At 38.3% G+C, this 6,219-nt stretch overlaps 2 long non-coding RNA genes across 3 annotated transcripts; one reads left to right on the forward strand and one right to left on the reverse strand.

Annotated features, from left to right (window-relative positions):
* Window positions 1–441: 441 nt before the first annotated feature.
* LOC116169629 lies at window positions 442–1,828 on the reverse strand. Of its 2 annotated transcripts, XR_004145016.1 has the most exons (3): window positions 1,688–1,828; window positions 1,548–1,638; window positions 442–1,248 (listed from the first exon to the last, which is right to left on the reverse strand). It is a non-coding gene; the product is annotated as an uncharacterized LOC116169629 (long non-coding RNA). The 2 variants fall into 2 exon arrangements; XR_004145015.1 differs by having other exon boundaries at window positions 442–1,638.
* A 175-nt stretch (window positions 1,829–2,003) lies between these two features.
* On the forward strand, window positions 2,004–2,428 carry LOC116169630. The gene is made up of 3 exons (XR_004145017.1): window positions 2,004–2,144; window positions 2,192–2,331; window positions 2,384–2,428. It is a non-coding gene; the product is annotated as an uncharacterized LOC116169630 (long non-coding RNA).
* The last annotated feature ends 3,791 nt before the right edge of the window (window positions 2,429–6,219 follow it).

Consider the following 6,219-nt stretch of genomic DNA (forward strand, 5'->3'; position numbering starts at 1 on the left):
AACAACCAGATGTGCCTGTACATCATCTGCAGACCGACGTGGTACTTCCTCTTTAAAAGATGTGTCTCGTCGAAATCCACCACATCCGTAGGGCCCGCAATCTGATGGTAGTCGTGAGTAAAGGAGCTGCACGGGTTCGAGCCCACTTTTGGTCGAAATTACATGTAATTTCCCATAAGGAATTCTAAGGTTCATTTGGGTGTTTTTGGAGCAGTTTGGATGTGCGCATGCGCGCCCCGCCCCTTTGCGCAGGCGTCTGCGCAGGCGTCATTTGGACGCCATCTTGGAATCCTCAAGTTCTTGGAATCCTCAAGTTCTTGGAATCCTCAAGTTCTTGGAATCCTCAAGTTCTTGGAATCCTCAAGTTCTTGGAATCCTCAAGTTCTTGGACGCCATCTTGGAATCCTCAAACTTCGACCCCTTCGTACCCTGAAAAATTTGTTAAATGGAACGGATTCGAACCGCCAACCATTGGATTACAAGTCCTATAGCATAACCACTGAGCTAATTAGACTTGTATGATATAATGCTTGGATAGTTGTATTTATATCGAACCTCCTGAAAATTTTTTTAAATGGAACGGATTCGAACCGCCAACCATCGGATTACAAGTCCTATAGCATAACCACTAGGCTAACTAGACTTGTATGATATAATGCTTCGATAGTTGTATTTATAACGAACCTCTAAATATTATTAAATCATAGATATATTAAATGGTACGGAGGTGCCATCTATTGGCGTCGTAATGCATATAGAGGTATATTTTCAATCGACTCCCTCTATTAGATTGATGTGACATATAGGTATAGGGTAGGAAATTGTAATTTCAGGAGACAGGTGCGAGGACCCTCATTCTAACCTATAATTCCATCTCGGAGGTAGGTTCCCTATAACTAGAACAGGAGTGGGCAGGGAAAAAACCCGATAGGGGCTAGGGGCTATTTGGTGGCGTCAAAATGATACGCATCTAACGTATAGGAAACTGCAATTTTGACTTCTTGCGTTAGAAATTTACGAATAAAGTCGGCCGTGTATACATTTGTACAATAGCAAACATGTGAACTATCCAGTGGTTCAGGAGAGAGATGCAAGGGAGGAGAATTCTAACCTATCATTCCATCTCGGAGGTAGCTCCCCCATTTGAGAGACATACACAAGGGGGCCCCATTCTAACCTACAACCAGAACAGGGGCGGGGAGGGAAATAAAACAACAAAAACAAAATGTAGAGCGTTTTTATTTAGAGCTGAAATAGCGATTTGATACGGAGGCGCCATCTATTGGCGTCGTAATGCATATAGAGGTATATTTTCATCCGACTCCCTCTATTAGATTGATGCGACTAGGGTAGGAAATTGTAATTTCAGGAGACAGGTGCGAGGACCCTCATTCTTACCTATAATTCCATATCGGAGGTAGGTTCCCTATAACCAGAACAGGAGTGGGCAGGGAAAAAACAACAAACAAAATGTAGGGTGTTTTTATTTACAGCGGAAATAGTGATTTGAAGTTTATTATTACAATTAAAGCGCTTACTCTACTTACATAAAATTTGCGTCGAAGAGAGCCTCGACGTCAGCAACGCCCATTTTAATGACAGCATTGTTATTCATAATTGGAAATCCCCCGCTCCGTTCTACACATAGGTATATATAATTAAAACGTAATACATGGTGGTTTTATACCTCGCTGGGTTTATCCCGCCGAAAATAATAGTAGTTTCTTGTTCTACAAATATACGGTTAAAACGTATAGTTTACCTCGACTCCTCGCAAAAATGATTGCACATTTCTCGATCTAAAATAATAACTATTAAGTTGCGAAAGCAATAAGAGAACAGAGTTCGCAGATGTCATTAAAGCAATAAGAGAACAGAGTTCGCAGATGTCATTATTCTAATAATTGGTATGGAAAGTTTCAATCTTGCGATAGTGTTTATTTATAGCAGCGCGTGCTCGCGAATTTGATATGGTACTTTATCCCATTTCATTTCCACATCGACACCTATATACGGGTTTTATTGTGTATGAATGCGTAAAGTTCGAAAATCTCCCATAAAAACGGCGTGCATCCGCAATCCGATTTCAAAAAGTGCATGTGGGTATACACCTACTTAGACAGGCGCCTTCTTATATACCTCAGGTAAGCCTTTTTTCAATTTTTAGTTGCTTATAATTTACTTTTCTTAGGGATACGTGTCCTTGCGCGCATAATTTGCAGTTTAATGAAAGCGTGACATTTTATTGTATTTATTCAGCGATTATTTTATATGGGCGTTTATAAGTAATAAGCTGACAGCAGAAAACATAGTCTACATCAGAGTTGGACCGTAAGTATCAAAATTATTTTGTAATAAAAGCCTACATTGATATCTTTTTTAGACGATATCAAACTCCAATGGAGGATTGACTTCATCATCATGGTTATTGGTTAAACGGCGTGCGGATTTATTATTATTATTAATATCTATACTTCACATTTATTGATCAGGAGTAGAGAATAATACAGTTGTGATAAATAAATGCGATAACATTGTGAAATATTATGTATTACATCAATTTGTTTGGTATTCAGTTAAATCAATTTTTCTCGGATCTACATTTATATAACGATAATATTGATTATAAGGTGAGCTTCTTAATTTAATATCTATAACACTTGTTTTACGGAAGAAATGATAACACCCTAATCACTACATCTTATTATTTTAGGTAAGGGCTTAGTCAGAATGGAGTGAATAAGTAAAACAAAACAAAATTTAATGCGGGTTTATTAGTTCTGGAAAAAAAAATTCATTGAAGTAAACATTATAATTGAAACGATAACACTTACATAAAACACCCAGTACGTGTTTTGTAGTTCCAGGTCTTTATAGACCTGGAACCTCCGCCCCAGGAAGCTACCTTCCTCTATCTTTACGGAGTCAGGGATTACCCCCCGACCCCGTAAAATAGCAACATTTTCCTAAATAAGAGCTAATTAAAATACGGTATGATGCATGAAAAGTACTTACAGATGCATATTTTTGTTTGAATTAATGCTCGGAGTTCTCGTTCTACAAATATATGGTTAAACGTGTGATAGATATGTGGCGTATTTACCATAGGCCGTCTGCAATGGGCCAAAGATGATGGCCGCACCTTGAGCTGAAAAATTACATACATTAAGTTTGATGAAAAATAGAAAAGGGGTCATTCTTACCCTCCATTTTCTTCGCAACTGACTATCGAACGGTTTCGAGGAGGAGTTTTATTTATTGCTATCCATTTAGATAGGAAACCTGTACAGATTGCACAGCTATGACAAACGATGTCATAGGAAGTTCGATACAAAGGGGTATGCAGATAAACATACAATAAAAATTTACATCCTTCACTCATTATATTCAATATCGCCATACCTTAGAACGTGATATTATATAGGTAAAACATTTGGTACATGCCGCTGATAGATTTGTATTATTATCGATCAAAGCATCCTATTAGTTTTGAAAATGCGTACGTTGCGGAGGGTTCCCGAAGTCTGAAGACCTTCAAAAATTAGTATGCTCGTAGGTAGTGTATTATTTTAGAAGGAGGTCTACTTTGAAGGTGATACGATAAACTTGAATACTTTTCGTTTCATTGACCAATTCCATATACCTTTTGAGTATTACCTCGACCTATTCAAAAGCCGGCTGTTTCACTACATCGACTATCGTTATGCCCTGGAGATGAGTAGATTTTAAAATTTGCTATAACTAAAGTTTAACGATACCTATATATTCTATTTACTCACGAGCTGCCGCCATTGATAATTTCGTAAAGCGTAGCTTAAGATTACGACTCAAGGACACCTATATAGTTGCATTGTTTTAATAGGAAAAGCATAAATTCTTTCTAGAAATTTTGCGGGACATGATAGTTAGACTTGAGGATATATAGGTGCAAGACTAACAGGAAACCGTTAGAACTTGTAGGCGTTTAAGTCAAAGGTGTCATATTGATAACAATAGAACCGAAGAAGCGCGTTATCTATAAAATTGCATTGGATGATGTGACCGCTTTATACTGAATAAATATTTGAATAGTAGGTATTTGCGTAAAAGCGCTCGGATTTACCGAAAGAGCTTGCAATATTTATAATGGAAAGCAGATGGCTTACAACGTCAAGCTACCTGGCTAATCCATAACCATCGCGGAATTAAATGGGAGCATGGTCATACGCCATCCTACATGTTTCCAATTATACTTCGCCAGGAATTAAATGGGAGCATGGTCATACGCCATCCTACATGTTTCCAATTATACTTCGCCAGTTAATATCATCATCAGACCAAGTATACGTTAAAGGAAAAGAAAAAGCCGATTTCATTCGAAAAAAACTCTATCGCAAAATGTCACCGAGGTGGAAGAAGAACCAGCTTTACGTAAATTAGAAGCATGTTGCTACTATCATATACGCTCACTTTGTTGTTGCGCTTTATCTAACGTTTATTATACTTATTTATAATACTCATATAATTTATTGCAATTGATACATCTTAATACGATTACATAATATGGGCTCTAAAACAGCTGCAATGCGTTCTATTTTACATTTGAAGCGGTACCTATCTAATGCGACAGTTTCCCACGGACCCTTTCTTGCTTCTCTGTAAGCATAGGACCAAGCTCGCAAGATGTAAATTTTATTTTTTTGTTTCATTGTGTCAAACCATACAAACGAGTCTGAGAACGAGCTTTTTAAGCAAAACTTGCTATTGTACAGCTCTTTTTTCTTCCTTCTGATTTTCTTCTTCACATTACTCTTTCTTTTATTCCGTTCCACACTTTCCTCTTCATCGCTGATATCTCGATATTACCATTTCTTCAATTCGTTTACATATTCTTCTAATGTACGGAGCTACTTAATTGATATCAGTATTGCTACAGTAAACGACTAACTGTCTCCTTTACGCCTTAAAACTTTCTCGGATGAGCTGTTTTCTACATTTCTTCAGCATCGAAGTGACCCATTATAGGTTCTCCTAATAGATCCTCAAGGTATATATGATTACCAACCTTTAGCGACTTTAACAGTTTCGTAGAATAATTTGAAGTGTAGTCTCTTGCAAAAATTATCAGCCTCACTATAAATGTTTTCTATACCATTCTCTACGGAGAACTTAGCCCTTTGTTACATATACGACCTTAGGTAATCTATATGTAGGGGAAATTTGCAATGTTTTAACCCAAATAGGTCCCGCTATTTTCTTTATTATCTCAGGTAAAATATACTGTTCAAACCAATCAGTCGTATGATCGTATCCAATTTCATCACTTTCATATTCAAATTTCCCGCCGTTCTTGTTTTCCCAAACAATCTTCACTTTAAGTTTATCAAGAATTTGTGGTATTCTGCGTCGACATCTATCATCTTCACACATATACAGTTCTTTTCCGAATAATCTGCACAACACCTCTTTAATTTCTTTTCGCTCGGTAACGTAGACAGGGACAGGTTGAGGCTTTTTGGGAGGATTTTTAATCGAATCCTCGAGAATTTGCAGCATCATGTTAAAGATTCGTTCTTCTCTCTCCCCATAATTTTCCTGATAGCATTGTTGACAACAAGTTTCAAAGTCATAGTACTTTATCCCCTTTCCGTCTTTTCTTAAAGTACTTCCAACGCGGTATCCTTCTTTTTCGCAGCAAATTTCACATTTTTCCTTTAGCTCAGGTCGACAGTCGCTACAGTTACAAGGTCTTCCCCAATTACACGCTTTAGACATCGTTGAAGGGCTGCTCTTCTCGACAACACAACACCAAATGGTTTCTGTCCTCTGTTCTGAACCCCTTTATGCCTTTACGGAAAAGCAAGCTATGGGAATTAAAAGGATCACACCTCCTTTAGGTCAGTTAGCAAACCCCGCTGGAACAGTTGGCAAAGCCGTTAGATCAGATAGGTAGAGCCCTTGGATCAGTTGAAAAAGCCGTTGGACCGCTTTCGAACTGCTTTGAACCGCTTTCGAACTGCTTTGAACCGTCTCTGAACCGATGTTGACCCGCTTTAGAACTGCTTTGAATCGGTTTTGGACAGCTGGGGACCGCTATGAACCGCCTCTGAACCGCTTTCGAACTGCTTTGAACCGTCTCTGAACCGCTTTCGAACTGCTTTGAACCGGTTTTGAACCGCCTCTGAACCGCTTTCGAACTGCTTTGAACCGCTTCTGAACCGCTTTCGAACTGCTTTGAAC

This window comes from Photinus pyralis, unplaced genomic scaffold (genome assembly GCF_008802855.1).
Source record: "Photinus pyralis isolate 1611_PpyrPB1 unplaced genomic scaffold, Ppyr1.3 Ppyr1.4_LG4, whole genome shotgun sequence".
Lineage (NCBI taxonomy): Eukaryota > Metazoa > Arthropoda > Insecta > Coleoptera > Lampyridae > Photinus > Photinus pyralis.